The sequence below is a fragment of the Heliconius melpomene genome, chromosome 1, assembly GCF_056956725.1.
Source record: "Heliconius melpomene rosina isolate 202511_hmr_F chromosome 1, ASM5695672v1, whole genome shotgun sequence".
NCBI classification, from domain to species: domain Eukaryota; kingdom Metazoa; phylum Arthropoda; class Insecta; order Lepidoptera; family Nymphalidae; genus Heliconius; species Heliconius melpomene.
In genome coordinates, this window is record NC_140389.1 from 6,643,531 (window position 1) to 6,661,112 (window position 17,582).

Genomic DNA, 17,582 nt, shown 5'->3' on the forward strand with positions numbered 1-17,582 from the left:
TTTATGTTTATTTGACGATTCAAAACGTACTTTGAATAAAGATTTTTTGAATTTGGAAGTTATTTTAACGACGTATGTATGCGTATGCATAAAAGATTTATACATTTTTTGGAGGCTTTTTGACTTGGCTTGTCTTTATTTCTTGTTCCTATCATATATAATATATCACTATTTCTAGTATATCAATGAACATATTGTTAAAAACCAGATTTTATAATATATAAAATATAAACATTAATAAAAAAAAATAATTAAATTAAAAAATATACAATAAAACTACCACATCCACTTTGCACCAAACACCGAAGCGAGAACACAACAAAAGATAGATACGGTAAGGCGATATGATATTATTACCATCCGTACCTGCGGGATGCGGGGACGAGGCGAGTCAGGTGGATACGTCTGTATACATATCCTTGTATAAAGCGATTTAGCTTATTTGAAAAAAAATTTTCAATATATTTTTTAAGGTTGACATTAATAATACGTAGAGAACTATATTTTTAACTATATATATTTCAAAACAAAAATCTTAAGCTGAGATGTGAATTAATTAATTAATAGTTTAAAAAACTACACATACATTAAATTACTTATTTACAAACAAAAGCATGTTAAAACATCTAATTTTACATTTTCTGTACGGGTAAAAATGGTTTGTAATAATTATATTGATATTTCGCACAAAGTAAAAGCTCTTTGCGGACTGCCACACGCTACTCGAGAGAAAACATAAAGTAAAAGCTTTTTACGTTATTAAAATTAGTTTTAGCATATACATAATACTTTACGTAAACTGCAAAAATAACAATATTCAATTTCCACTTCTTCAAGTATTCCACTTCTTCAAGTATTGTATTAGGATATCATCCTTTTTTAAAACAAAATGCGAGGCTTAGTTTCACCATACTCAACACCCAACTTGTCTAAATTTCAAAAAGTGGAGAATTTAATGTTTTAACACTAAGTTCTAAATAGTGTACTTTTACTTTTTTTCTAATAGAGTACTTTTTGTAATAGAGTACTTTTACTTTTTTTCTTCTCTCTACGAGCGGGTTATTCGTAATGCTATTTTTGACAGAACCCACGACCACTGTTATAATATCAAGATTCTGTTAAAGTATTTATAATTTTTCCATTTTTTTTCCTTTTCTTGTATACACACAAAGCGACAGGCGTCAGACGTGGGCGATAATAATAAGCGGATAAATGAAAACATTAAAATCACGGTAGTGCCGGTGACTACGCCGTGTGAGGGGAATCTTAATGCTTGGTACTAACGATTTTTGCAATAGGGTAGGCAGATTTGACTTTTATTTTATAGCTATGCGTTTAAATTTTTAATTAAATGTTTTAAATATTGATGGAGATTGTTTATTGTTAAATGTTTTTAATTAATAAATATATTTTATTGTTGTATAAAGTTAATCGGTTTTTATTAGGTCGACTAATTATGTAACTGAAACTATCTATGAAAAAATTATGTAAAAAAATCTCAAAAACGAAATTCATCCCAATTAAAAGCGTCAATTGTTTTTTTTTAATTATATAAATTTTATTACAGAACTATCTCCTCCATACGTTCTCCATATAATATAACATGTGCGTAGTGATTATTGCTTATCTGGTACTCACACTCAAAACATCATAACTGAACTGAAATACATTGGAGAGGCTTAAAAAATATAAAGAATATAAATTAAAAGGTTCAAATTCTTGAATTATTAATTTTCACCGCACTAATGATGGAAGAGCGTAGACTCTACTTAACTAACAATTAAATAAAAAATAATAATCGAATTCTTACACAAAGACATTACTATAAAAAAAATAAATGTAACAATTTTTCAATTTGCTTTAATTCAAAGAACTGTCAACCCTAAATAAGTACTCAAATCTCAGGTACCTACTACGGTCTTATCGCACCATCTTTCCACTCAAATTATTTATTTCCCTCTAACTAAAACCTACATGCGTATAATTTTATAAAGGAAAATGACACTTATCTCCAGTGGATAAGAGCTGTGGCAAATATTAATAAAAACGTTCAAAAATTTAAATGTTCATCATTGTCGTGTGATATTTCATTAGAAGCTTTAGATGAACTTATTAAGGCGCGCCCGAGTTTTTGTGCTCAAATTCGTGATCCTCTTTGGTTACCCATGTTATAAACCAACACTATACAAGCTATATGAAACATTTTCTATTATAATAATTATTATAAAAAAAATATATATTTTCTAGAAAACGTATAAAAAAATTAACGCAGGATTTGAACCAGGGCCTATTGGAAACTGTCCACCCACGCCTCTTGGAAACTGTGTGGCGTGTTACCACTAAGCCCTACGTTCTCATCAAACTAAATACGTAAAAATTATTATACGCTTTTAACAGCTCATTTATGTTGTTAGAGCTAACATCTTGATTTTATTACTTTAAAAATGTTAAAAATAAGTATTATTGAGGCCAGCGCGCAGCGTCGCGGTGCATGCATAGTCAATTTAACCCCAGTTGCCTCTTACTCATGAATCAGTGAAGATAGTACTTCACTCTAAAGTTTTGCAATAATTTCACAAATTTGCTTAAAATATATAACAATATTTTTAATATTTTTAAACTATTTAATGAAATAAGTTTAAAAAAGAAAATTATAACCAATCATAGTCAACAAAACATATATAACAATTATTCAACACCGACTTACCCAAATTTGAGATACTGCATGTTAAGTGGTGGAAGTTAACGCCGCATACTTGCTATTAGAAAAAAAATTGATAAAAAGACAGTAACTTTATGACATCGTGCTACTTCTTACCATATAAGGTCGTCTTATCCATAAACGAACATACAAGAAAAACACATATTCTCACGCGCTTATATTTTCAATTGATAAATACCAACATTCATTATGAGTTTATTTTTATTAACTATAACTTATATTCGTGACTTTTCTTATTTTTTTATTATTTTCTGTAAACACACAGGAAGATAATTCGGTTTTAACTTTTCACAGTTATTAGATTGCATGAGGGCAGTGTCTCCAATGAAGAAATCCACATAAAGTATCTTTTAATATAATGCAAATCTGTAGAAGAATATGTATTTAAATCTGTTTAAGTTTCAATTTACAGGTCTAAATTCGGAGGAAAATGCAGAATGGTAGCGTCTCAATGGGAAATGATACAAGGTTCAATATACTTACAATGTTATGTACAGGATACAGCAGGAAGTAAAAAAATAAATAAATAAATAAAAAAAATAAAAGACAACAAACAGACATAATTATCTGCACCATTCCATACATACAAGTACAAAACAAACCATGTAGCGGCAATTTTTTAAATTGTAAAAAACTTCACTTAAAAAATATTGTAACATGACTATTATAAATGGTACGATTAATTACATCACTACGGCAATGGCACGCAAATACATACATTAATCCTTTTAATGCCTTAATGAATGCGATTTCTCATGATTTCTTTGAAACCTACGTAAATAATATATATGAGTAAACAAATATTATAATTTTACGCGTACTAGTTGTTGCCTGCAGCTTTGTTTTCGTGAACTATAAATGTTAAAAACTAGCCTTTTCTAACAGGGGAACGGAGTGTCTTAACACTAAGTTCCCTCAGTCTGCTCTGCTATATGCGGTATAGAGCGTGAGTAAAAATTATGCATGAACTATATTACTTGCTATTTACATGTTTTTTTGTGCCAATTTTGAACTATAAACATGCAAAATTAGCTATTTAAAAACATCTAGGTATTCCTAAATTAAAAATATGTTTTGCCAAGTTGTATAAAAAAAAAAACAAAATAACTCTCTTGTAAACAAAATAAAAATCATTTGTTAACCAACTTAACAGTTTAAATATTTGCACGACAGTCAGCTTAAAGACGATAATGAAATTAATTAATCAGCGGAGATCACGTCGCTCGATGGGGAGTAGCTTACAATTACACGTTTAAATTTAACTCATTTTTTAATTTTTTAGGGGCCTGTATCACAAAAGAAAGTGACGGAACCCTTATAGACGACCCCTTTATTATCCCTCTGTCCGTGTGTCAAGATTATTTTCTGAAGATAGTCTAGCTCTAGAAATATGACATTTAGCAAGGAGTCAGACCTTTAAATACAGATAAAGAAAAAATATCCAAAATAATAGCTAAAAGATTAAAATGAATACTATGTAGTTTTAATGTTGTTTTAGTTCGCATAGGATTGCTGGGTAGGCAGAGAGAACATAGAGTCAAGACCCACACATTCCACCCAATTCTCAAAATAAATTAATTTCATTTTACGAACCACTGTCAGCAAGCAAAGCTGCGAGCATAAATTAGTTTTACAGGAACAAAAAAATCAGCATTGATTCACCACCATCACGTACACCTGTCTAATGCATACGCCATAGAAGGTGACCGCCGGGATCTTTGATATTAATATTGTAAAAAGTTGTATAAAAATTTTTGAAACATCTGTATTGTAAAGCCATTGTAGCTCAGGTGAGCTATGCCTAACGGAGGTTGTAGATTCAATTCATTAATTCAATAAAATATAATGGAAACCGTCATGGCGCAGGAGCCCAAGTGTGCGACTCTAAACGCAAAGGTAGTGGGTTCTTCCTACTCGAAGGAATAAATCAAAATATAATTTTACCATTTATGCGCTCTGGTAACGGGGCAAAACGCCGCGTTCAGGCTCGCCACTCAATACGAAATGCTTCTAAAATTCCGCGAAAAGTGTGGAAAAGAATTATTTTAATGGTAACAAAATATCTTATCATACCATAATTGATAGCGATCTAATTATCATGCGATCCAAGATGCGGGTAAAAACTAGTATTCATATAAAATCCAAAAAAAATACATTATTACCAAAAAAAGAATGGAACAAAACCACGCATTTGCAATATGCACTACACCTGCCCGTAGCATGCGCCGGCGCAGAGGTGACCCGAGTCCCGATGCTATAAGCAATATACTCGTATTTTTACACTTTATTGCAAGAAACCAATTCATGTTATTAGAATAATGAAGTTGTTTTGAATTGTCGTTGTTTGAGTTAATAAAATTTATTTTTCCTTATTAATGATACGCTTGTTATATATGTAAATATAAATAATTATTTACACTGTGTCTACACACAGTGTTATATTCTTAAATAAGCTTACCGATAGTTGGTTTTTAAATCGTTTATTTAATTGTTCACTTATTATATTTAAAAATATTCTTTAATAAAATACTAAAATGTCTCTGTCTATTCAAGTAACAAAAAAGAGAAAAAAAAACATTATCAATATGAGACATTCGCATCTCTTATGCCAAATATATATATAAAACTGGCAACCCTATACAATGTAACCGGGGCCCAAGGACGACGCGTCAGTTGGTTGTTTTGCTTACGCCAAGGGCACAGTGACCCACTTCCCGGCGGACCTTCAATGCGAGAGCACGTGGTTACTCCTGTCTTGTCAGTAAATATACCTAACAGGTATATTTGGATTTTCTTGGTCTTCGTAGTGAAGTTAAAAGAGTATGTATATAATATAACTTGAGGAAAGTAGAGCCATAATACTAGGATCTTCCAAACTTTGAAATGCTTCTTGATTTTCTTATAGGAGGGTAAGTTGCGGCTGTCTAGTGTTGAGAGATTCCGTTTCCATTAAGACACTTCCATTTCCCGTTCCTCCGAATTCTGAAGGAATTGCGTGTTGATTGGCGGAACTCAACAGCGAGCTTTATTTCGTTACCATAACGAGAAAATTGAAATATTAAATATACCATTTCCCGTACTTTCAAGGACTCATCACCATCAGCTTTAGAGCTTTCAGTGCATAGCAGGGTAGGGAGAGGTAAAGGCGGTGTTAAGATACTCCGCTCTCCACCCAACGCCCAAAGAAATGAAAATATTAATAAATAATAATTCATTCCTTCGAGTGGGGATCAGATCCACAACCGTCGCGTTACAGTCACACTCTTGTACCCCTGGGCCATAACGGCCTCTAAGTATATTAAAAGAGAATTAATAAAGTATAGATTGCCTATATCCATTTAAGGAAACGGTATCTTATATACATATTTACACATAATATTTTAGATCATTCTAATAAAACATTAAGTTTAAGTTTATATTTCCGGTATAACACTTTCTATTGTACATCTTCATGAACTAACGCTATAATATGATTAATAAAATATTCTTTAATCAACATTTATGGCTCAAAATTATGCTAATTTAAATTGAAAATTGGCAAAATGCCCCCGTTCCGTTCAAGCCTCGAAGCATTTTAAAATATTTAGTTATTAGCATTTTTGGGTAAGGAGACCAGTTCAAATCCAGAGAAAAATAATTAAATTATGCAGTTTTTATTACTACTACCTAATATATTAGTTTTTGTATAATTTATGACATTACTGTAAAATCATGTACTAAGCTGCTCAAAAAATATAGACGAAATATAATGTCTTAGTAAAGTAGTCTTAGTACTTAGAGAAGGTGGGCAGATGGAACCTAGTGTAAGACAATAGGTTCCCCAATCGCCCACCTAAATTTGAAGACATTACCGTTTTGCCAATAACTCGACGCTACAATTTGACCTGGTATCTGAGCGAGAAATGAAAATAATTCATTCCCCTGAAAGGAAACCCCTACCCATTCATAAAAAACCACAACCACCACCTTTAGTGCAGACCTTACCACATATAAAACAAACGATTTAATTTGCAAAATCCATACAAATATATAAAAATAGGATAAATATTTACCAAACTTGTATCACAAACACTGGCAACAATCGATTAACGGCCAGCAAAGACCATTGATTCTATAAATCGCATGAATAATTCATGACTCGATTCGCAGATACGTAACTCGATACGGATCCGATTTTATTTTGTTTTCTACTAGATTTATGTCCGAACGCACCTTTCTAGTTTCGACGGCTCGAGATTTATTTTAGGTGATTGCGCGTACGTTTAATAAAAGTGACATTTTTACGAAAAAATATGTGTAGAAGCCCTGGTGGAACAGTGGAATAGTATTTTACGGTTGTGGGTTCGATTCCCACTCGGGGGAGTTATCGCATTTAATATAATTTCGTTTATCCACTTTGCTGGCAGAAGAACCGCACACAGAAAGTGGGAAACGGACTATAATCACACTCTGTTTCCTCTGCCCACCCTACGAATCACACCATGTCGATATTTTTATCGACCAGTGCATTAATACTTACCATTCATAATAATTGGTAAGGAGGCAAGAGGACTCCTTGGTTGACTTTCGTGAACAATGATTTTTTATAATACTGGGGGAAGGTCAAAGCATGAGGACTCTCCGGAGGGCATGTATAAAGTGAAAGTAAAGAGTGAAAGAACATAGGCCTTTAGATTTGGTGCTCCATTCTCACTACCCTAACAGGATTAATTTGTCAGCAAAAAATATATTACAAAATAAGTTTAAATTACTATAAAATCATAACGCTTAAAACATTTTCGTTACTATTACAAATTCGTACACGACTATTGCGTACATAACCATAAATTTAACACAAATTTGTAAATCAAAAACGTTGTTCTCATTTAAATTATATGAAATTTGGCAATATTAATAATAAATAACAATAATCCATTCGATCTGCAGAGCAGACAGCCAGACGCCTCCACCATTTATATAATAGATCAATGATTTATATTGGAAAGTGGAAATAAACTAACACAAACTGATTGTAACAAAACGTGTCGATCACCATGTAACTATCGGAACTATAAAAATACTTCACATTCTTGATATCTAATTGAGATATTATAATAATAAACATATATACATATTTAAGTTGAGAATATTTAAGAACCAGAAAGCCCAAAATATTTGATCGTCAAACGCCTCTCGCGATGCGTCTTCTTTGAATTAGTCTACGCGTGTGATTAATCTGCATAATGTGAAAATTTATATGTATTATGGGGCAATATACTTTCTTTTTTTTTTAATAAAAGAAATAAATGTCTAAACAGTATAGATGAGTTTGATAAATATATGTGCCAAATTAAGTTCTGAAGACAATAGGACTCGAGGTTCAATTCAATGTCTATCTAAAATAAAAATCAAAATACTTATATATATAAATTCTTCATTTGATTAGGCCATTATGAGCACTTTACGTGAAAAATTATGTAAAAATATCAGTATTGTCATTCTTACAAGAAGGCGGCAATTCTGCTGAGAAGTAGCTCTTTTAAAATATGAAAATAAGCTAAAATTCCATACTTTACAATTAACATAAACGCTTAAAACACACAAAAAATCAACCAAATCAATCACATATACGAAGATCATCCAAATAGATTTATAAATCAAAATTAGGCTCAAAAACTCAACGTACACACGAAACAAATGACAGCTTTCATCTGAAAAGTACCAAAACTGATACAATTAAGGGTAAAACTCATTAGAAAATTCACTCTATATTCAATTAACATCAAAGGCGTATGTGAAATGTCCCGCGTCAGTACAGAACGAAGTGCTTCCAAAATAACTTTAAAGTAAAAAAAAAAAACAAAGCTCCCCGCCGTAAGTGTGTGTTTGTATGTGTTTGTGTATTTTGAGAACTGATTCCATTGAATGACGATATCTCGTTTCGTGGATTGAGTTGGATTCGCTTTAGTAACAATACAATGTGTGTTCCGTCACTTAACGTGTCTCGAACACGTAGAGATCGGAGTGCCTTAACATAATGTTCCCTCTGCTTTATATCGTTACTTTTTAGACACTAGTTTTGCTGTTTCTCGGCTTCTTAACTAAATGCTATTTCTTTAATAAAACACAAATCATACAAAATTCTACATGTAAAAAACTCAATTTATTTTCATACTAGTGGACCTGAACGCGGCTACGCCCGCTTGAACTATACGAATATTTATTAAATATATTTATGAAATTATTTTCAATTTTCAATACAGAGATGCGTTAAGCAAGCTCATTTTGGTGTCGTTTTTTAACAACAAACTTTGCAAATCGTTGCTTAGCAACGGTCGCATAGCGACGGTTGTTATTAACATGGCGGAATAAATTGCTTGTCAAATTAATAAGTATTTTAATATGTAATATTTTCGATATATACCAATGAGTATTTTATCATAATTGAATTAGCGGTTTGGCTGATTGCGTAAAAGACAGACAGACAGAGTTACTTTCGAATTTATAATATAGGTATGGAGGTATGGATGGATAGATTAAATAATTGAGTCATACAATCAATTATATCATAGAAGTACAGACAATGAGAATGTATCACGCCGAACAAAGTAAATGGTAAGTAACAACGCATGTTTACAATCAAATTCACTTAACCAATCTATTATGAGGATTTAGTATTATAATTTAATAGTTCTATATTTTTTTGGCTTCATGGTTTATAATGGATAGTAGTTTGCAGAAACCATAGTGCTGGGCTACTCCGTCCACCTCTCACCGGAGTTCGATATAAAGAATAGATAAGCTTTCTAGGTGTATTGAGTGACGGAACTCTTTTTTAATTATATAGAAAACTAGCGGCCCGCCCGCGGCTTCGCCTGCGTGAACTACTTTATTATTAATTTCTTTCTCTATGAGTACCTACGTCCTATAAGTGACGTCCATGCAAAATTTGAAATTCCTAGCATTTGTAGTAACGAAGTTCCATGCAAACTTTCAACCCCAAAAACAACCCCTTAGAAGTCGAATATTACAAATTCCCATCTTAGCGAGCACCTATGTCCTATAAGTAACTCCTATGCAACATTTCAGATTCCTAGCTCTGGTAGTTTTTGAGATTTCGTGATGAGTGAGTGACCTTTCGATTTTATATATATATAGATAATTGAAATTAATAATCCAACTAATAAGGGATTAAGATTATAACTTAAGGGTTTAAGCGAGACGCTGTTGTTCTACGCCATCATTATCATACGTTTAAAAATATTTTCTTACTGTTTATTATGTTTCTGTTATAATGTTATTTTATAATATTTATTCTTTATTAATATTTTATTAAGAATAAATTTTATCTATCTATACATAGATAGATATCATCATACATAGCTCTTATCTAAGTATCCAAAGAGACAGGTCTACGAACTTCTACGTTTTACGACTTTGACCAAATTGACGCGGAATATTAGCATCCGTTAAATAATGATTCACATTTGTGTATGAAATTTTGTTATTTATGTTTCCTCAATGGCTATAAGATAGATACAATTGTTTAAATTTATAATTTGTGAAAGCCATTATGGGAGTTTGGACGGTGTTTAATGTTATTATGTATGTAATTGTTGGTTCAAATAATAAGTGTAGAGCTTTTTTTACTTAGTACTATTTTAATACATTTTAATAAATGAATAATATAAAACTTACCAAGCAATGTTTTTAATAAGGGAGAAAACGAAGAACAGAGGGTATTGTAAGACAAGGCGAGAAAATAAAACATCACGTTATATTAATAAAACAATGATAAAAAAAAAACCTTTTCAAAACTTTTCTATGTGTTTTTGTGTATTGTATTGTACAAATAAAGTCCTTTCATTTGATATCAACGCTAGGTAAGTTGTACAAAAAATTATAATCTACCATTTTGTGCCGATTGCGACTTCAGGTTTGAGATAATGTAATTTCGTGGTTTATGACAACTGAAGTCGTAATCCAAATTTCAGTTCAGCTGGACACCGAAAAGTGGGTTAAATTGAACTTGCATAAAAAAAATCAATTTTTATCATAAAATGACCATCCTTCAGGAAGTACGTACATTCAACTTACTCGTACGTACTTATCTTACCTTTCCTTACTTTACCAACCTTTCCGTATCATCATTTTACTTGAAAATCGGGTTCGATTTTACCGACTTAATAATAACCTAATAAAATGGAGTCATTTAGAGCGTATCGTGGCGAATACCTGTCGAACGTAATCCTCTTTAATATATGTAAAATCGTATATTAAATTTATTTGTTAACCTTCGAGAGTAAATCCTAATTTATTACAATGTGTTGTAATATGATCAATTTTAAATGTAATTAGTCTACTTTAGCAAAAGTTGATTGATCTTTTATATTAGAAATATATATTCTATATTATATTATCGTATAATTTTAATATAATATTAAAGTCATAGTGGCACAGATGGACAGTATTTAAATGTACGCGAGATGATTGTGGATTTTATTCCCAATACGGGTTTTTTTTTAATATCACAGTTTACCCCACATATGGCAGGATAGGGAAAGGCAACTTATTAAGACATTCCGTTCCCTACCTTCAAGACAGTATACGAAAATCAACTCAACGGCGTGCTTGGTCTTAGGTGTTACCAAAGTGAGGAAATGAAAAAATTGATTCCCCCGAGTGAGAGTCGAACCCGCAATCGTCGCGCTTACAGTCATACGCTATGCCACTGCGCTAGGACGGCCTCAAGGTCTTCAAAGAAACCCTGGCAAACATTAACTTAAAAGAGGCGACTGGTGGACAACGAAGTGTTAACACTCTGCATATCCTGCTATTATTGGGAAATGCGCAAAGCGAAAAAAAATACAATCGAGGGTTAAGTGCATTTAGATCACAGAGCACCAAGGCTGTTTATTCATATCACAATTCACACTCGGGAGGATATATATATTATATTATAAAGCTTGGAAAGTATGGTTGAACGCACTAATCTCTTAAACTACTGACTCGAAATGAACGTAGTGATTTGTTACTATATTTTCTTTATATACTGCAGTAGGTACTGATATCTGACTGCACACAATATTCATTATCCTCGATAATACACATATATCGAAATGATCCTTTTCGTTTCAAAATAAGTTTTATTCTAACCTAGCGAACGGTCCAAGCTTCATCAAAATCGGTTCTTCTTTATTTTTTCATCAAAATAAAAAAAAATAGTTTAATTATTTTAAATTACGTTCAATGATTTTTTAAAAATCTACCATATATCAACAAATTCAACATTAGGCACTAGTACCTACATAATTCTTAACACAATTTTGGTCATCGTAAGATGCTAACAATATTTATTGGCTATAAATCTCCCTCGCTCATTAGACCGTGTGTGGGCACCTTTACAGCCGCGTTTACTTATTTTATGTTTTTTTATTTTTCCATCGCCATTTTCGTCGAGTTCAACGGAATAGACAGTACCATCTATTAGAGACAGTCGTAAAAATACAAAGGTTGCTCTTTGCTAGAAAGACTACGCTTGTCATACGTAACGGAACTTATTATTAAAAAATTAGGCCACCAAGATATATAAATATTTTTAACTTCATGCTGTATCCTGCACACAGCAGGGTAGGCAGAGGGAATCTCTTAAAACTAGGGAATCTATTTTTGAGTTGCTGAAATCAACCCTGGGCTTTGCTCGATACCAAAGCGAAGAAATGAAAATATTAAATGTTTATTTTCTTCTTTCTTCGTAACATCTACGAATATTAATAATACAACCAAAATAGAAGGAAAATGATCATCCACATCGCCAGTTCTCAATAAAAATATTTACCTACATACCATAACTAATAGCGGTAAAACATTTAACCTGGACAAAAACCTCCAAAAGCGGCCATCTTAGAGCATAATTGACTTAGAAAATGCTCAGAATAATGTCTGAATAGTTTTATTTTATCTCGCTGGGCGAGTGTGTGGGGAAGATGGACGGACGATATTTATGTAAATTTTATTTTATTTTTATAATCTGTGGAGCTTGTAGAGTGCTTGGTGTCAAGTCACTGTGTTTTTCTTTTTTCAGACTTATGAAACCTTCGCCCTTTTTTCCCGCTTTAAGACAGAGGAAACCTAGTGTTAAGATACTCCATTGCCCACAATCCGCCCAATTTCCAAACATTGCGTTAAGTGGCGGAACTAATCGCCGCGCTAGTTACCAGAGCGAGAAAAATAAAAAATATCCCTCGAGAAGGATCTAAATTCTGTTTTTAAAGCTAAAAAATATATTATTATCTTAAAAAATTAACACAAACAGATTATAAAACGAAGTAGCTCATTACTATATAAATTAGCTAAGCTTAATAAAAAAAAAACAACTAACAAAACAATAAAAACCATAGAGCCAATAACTTAAAGCAAGCTTTTTCCACAAATTGCGTTTCCAATGCTCTCTCTAACCTCACTCAGCTTCGCCCGCTAAGACAATAGTCGAAACAAAGCAAACTTTTTACATATATAAGACGGCGGAATGTAGGCCGTACGGCATAATGAGCCTGCGTTGCCCAAAATTTATTATACACCCGTGTATTCTTCTGAGAAACTACTGAATAATACCGACGTCGGCCGCGAGGTATGCACGTTCTGTTCCCGGTGCCGACACAGTTATGCTCGTTATTCTTACGTAACCCTAGGCCGGGCAAAAAGTCAATCGGTTATAATAGTTTGAATCGTAACGGATCTCGGACAAAGGATTTAGATTCTATTTATAGTTGGAATATTAATTTTGATTTTGGGATTCATTCTTGCTTAGATTTCTTTGTTTGCTTCATTCTTTTTCTTAGGGTAGTTAGAAAAAACACTGTGGTACAGTTTTTAAAGTAACATTGTTTATGTATGTAAATATGTATAAATTTGTAAAAACTTTATCTCACCCTACATTACTAAAATATGCTTAAAATTTAAGTAATATTTAACTTAAGACCATACAAATATATAATTGACCAATCGATGCCAGAAGTATACTAAATCCTTTTTTCCTCACCAAACGGTACATTTACCTAAATTAAAAATCCTGTATCCCAAGAAACCTCCAATTTAAACAAGAACGGTTATTTTTTGCAAATACACAGAACAAAAATCAAGTCGCCGTTTCATTATAAGGTTGGATACTAAAAACGCTCATTGGTTACTCCTGCGCATAATGCACAAATAGGTATATATTGACCAGCTTGTACATGCGGCTTCGCCTGCAGGATCAAAGGGTAGTAGCTGAGAGTTATCTATGAAATATGACACATTCTCAGTGCCTAAGGTCACTCTTATTGAAGAAACAGTGGGTTACATCGAAAGAACATGACGTGGCCAGTTAAACTTTCTGGATAAATGAACTAGGTATCCAACACAAACATATGCTTTTAATCGTGCAACCAAACAAAATTTTAAGTATAACAATTTTAGTGAAAATAAAAATCCAATAAAATATAAATATTGACCAATCCTCACCACCAGAACTTTCCACCACAATCATACCTCATCATCCAACGGTAAATTAAACTGAAACCCTTCTAACTAGCCCGAAATCTGAACAACTGTTATTTTTTGTAAATAAACAAAAACAAAAATGGAGGCAGCCGTATCAAAACGAGCTTAGACTCTAGATTCGCTCATTAGTTGCTCCCGCGCATAATGCACAAATATATAACTGATAACTGTCGGTCAGACGGCCTTGGTGCTTCGGGGAAAGGCGCGGCCACGCCCCCCGCCCGCCGGCCAAATGAAAACACCACGCATCTTATTCTATACTGAATATATTTTAATGTATGTAAAGCTCAATTTTAGACCTTAAAGCCTAGATAATGCCTGTGTTGGGAATCTGCTTTAATCAAGTTTTGTATGAAGGTTTTTGGCAGTAGTGGTTCAGAGGCACATGCGTGGGTCAGTAAGCGCGACACGTTGTGAGTTCGATGCTAGGAAATGAAATATTACAATTGTAGTTAACTTTAACTTTACTTTAACATGTAGGTAAATATTTAACATTACCCTTTGTTTATATCTCTTCTGCTACCGAATAACTGACAGACAAAGCAAAGACGATCCTACTGGTCTTAGAAAGCTGGTATTTTTGATGGTACTGGTTCTATGTCCTACAGGAAAATGGCTGTTGCCACTTTTTTGATGCAGGATAAGTAAGAGGAAGGACAAGAATTTTTTTTGTTACCTACTAACTATAATTTCACTATAATTTCTAAAAACGGGTTGCGTTACATAAACGCAACAAATATAGGTAGTCCGTTTATATAGAATCCAAGTATAAAAGAGCAAATTATTAAACCAGGTCAGATAGACGTGGACTGCATGACCCAGATCTATTTGAAGGCTGGAGAGCTAAGATGGGACACTCGTAGCGCGGCCTCTGTGCAACTACAAATATGTACACAGTCTTAAAAATAACTGGAGGCGAACGTTGCTTTTAACTTTATGTTTTATAACTTTGATTTTTTTATGCATTTTTTTTTGAGGTCAGTCCTGGCGCAAATTCGCTAGTATATTATGACTGTAGACGCGATGGTTAACGATGGATGGCGTTCGATTCCCACTCGTGGAAGTGAGATATTTAATACTTTCATTTTCTTGGCTCTGGTGTTGAGGCACAGCCTTTAAGTTCCACCACGCAATGCCAAGAGAGTCCAAAATTCAGCCCGAAAGTGGGGAGCGAAGTGCCTTAATACTAAACTCCTTCTACCTACTCTCTCTGCTACTTGCGGAATTCAGTGTGTAGCCGAAGAAAAAAGAAAAACGCTAAGAGCAAAACAAGCTACACGCTTTTTTCCTCATAAAAGAGTAGGCAGAGCGAAATTAGTGCTAAAATACGTCGTTCCCAGCTTTCCGGTCAATTCTCGAGACGTGTTGAATAGCAAGACTGAACGCCGTGCTTTTTCTTGGTAAATAATTATCTGTTTTTTTTTTATACTTAATTAATACAAGAAGCCAAACCATTTCATATATATATTCCAAAGCCATATAATATAATATTAATTTGGGAATATTATATTAATAAAATAGACTAGATTTAGACGCCCCTGGTAAAAGGTCAATCGCCGAAGCTAAAACGTTACGGTATAAATGTGTGAGATGACTCAATAAAGACGATTCATAATATTCAAAATCCATTCATTCATAAAATCACGAAACTCTAAGAATATTTTTTATACTTATTTTAGGATATTATGTTTTAGAACCAAGAGGAATAGCAGAAATGTTTAACTTTTTATTAATTGGTAGAAAAAAGTTCTTATATAAAAGTAGATTTGTAGAAAGGAAAACGAGCCAGTCATGGCGCCGGGCCAAAAGCATGTGACTGTATACGCAAAAGGTTGTGGTTTCGATTTCCATTCGAGGAAATGAAATATTTAATATTTTCATTTTCTCGCTCTGGTAACGAAGCAAAGCGCAGAGTTAAGTTCCGCAACTCAACTTACCTACAAACAATATAATTTACCTTAGACAAAAAAAATACAAGAGAATATTATGATCTAATCAAAACAGAGTTTTACTACGCATCTAACACACGAGTATAGAACTAAGAACTTTCACAATTAAAACTTACCAAATCCGACGTTTACTGCAAACGTAAGTTATGTATGACCGCATACCAGAAGATAAGCTGCCAAGATTACCAATAAAAATGTAATCTTTGGACATATTTCACTTTATACTTTAACATTAATTAACTTTCTTTAAGACACAGCAGTACTGTGTGTGACTGTAAGCGCGACGGTTGTGAGTTCGATTCCAGCTCGGGGAATACACAATGTCTCAAAAATTGGGTGGAAAGGAGGGAGCGGAGTGTCTAACACTACGCTCCCCCTGCCAATTCTGCTTCAGCGTGAAGCTAAAAAAAAAGGAAAATAAAAAAATTCTTTTACACTTTTATATCGAAAATGTACAGTGTACCCAACAAACTTAATTTTAATTTTTTTTACAGCTTCACGCTGAATTCCGCATCTTAGCAACGTAATTCGAGCTAAATTGACACTCTGTCCTTCGCTCTCCCCTTAAATTTGTGATAAAGCGAGTCGAGTGGCGAAACTCAACGCCACATTCTATCATTACGAGAGCGCGGAAATAAAGAAAATTATTATTTCAAGTGGGACAAAACTCATATATATCGCGTAATCAAACTCACATAATTTGCAAAATCAAAAATAAAAAAACGTATATAAATAATAACGTCGCAACTAAGTAATTATATTTGAGTGTTAAGGCGATGCTTTTGTATAACTATCGAAAGGTCACTTACGTCATTGTTTAAAGGATTTAGATTTTTCATCTATTTTGGCAATTGTTATTAAATTGACAGAACTTGATTCACTCTTTAACTTTGTTTGTAATGTGTGATGTTCATCATATAGCAACGCTATGGTTGAGTTTAGCGTTAAATTTCACCACTTTTTTGTGGAAAAGACAAGGCAATCGAGGGTATGGGTGTCCTGATAGTAAGTGATCACCGCCGCCCACAATCCCGTGTAACACCAGAGGAGCTGCAGGTGCGTTGCTGGTCTAAGCAAAGAATGTTTTGAAAATTCGGCGGAAATAAAGGAAGTTGAGCAATTTATTCCTTTCCTTGCAATCTAGTTCCAGAGAAAGGAACTTTTAGAGAAAATTGACATACAGAGGCAATGTTTTAAACTAGGTTTTCTCTCTTTACCCCATTATATGCGATAAAAATCATCAATTCTTATATTAAAAGACATAGAAAAAAACTAGCACTACTCCTTAAAACAAAACAACAAGTGTGTGGGTGGCGAAAACGACCGTTTAGGTAATTTAAAAATTAGTTGTTCCCCACATTAATAACACTAATTAAGTTACTATGGAGATG

At 33.1% G+C, this 17,582-nt stretch overlaps 1 protein-coding gene across 16 annotated transcripts in view; it reads right to left on the bottom strand.

Moving 5' to 3' along the window:
• Ca-beta (Calcium channel protein beta subunit) overlaps nucleotides 1–17,582 on the bottom strand; it is a 127,292-nt gene that overhangs the window by 105,852 nt on the left and 3,858 nt on the right. The gene's annotated exons all lie outside the window — the stretch shown is intronic.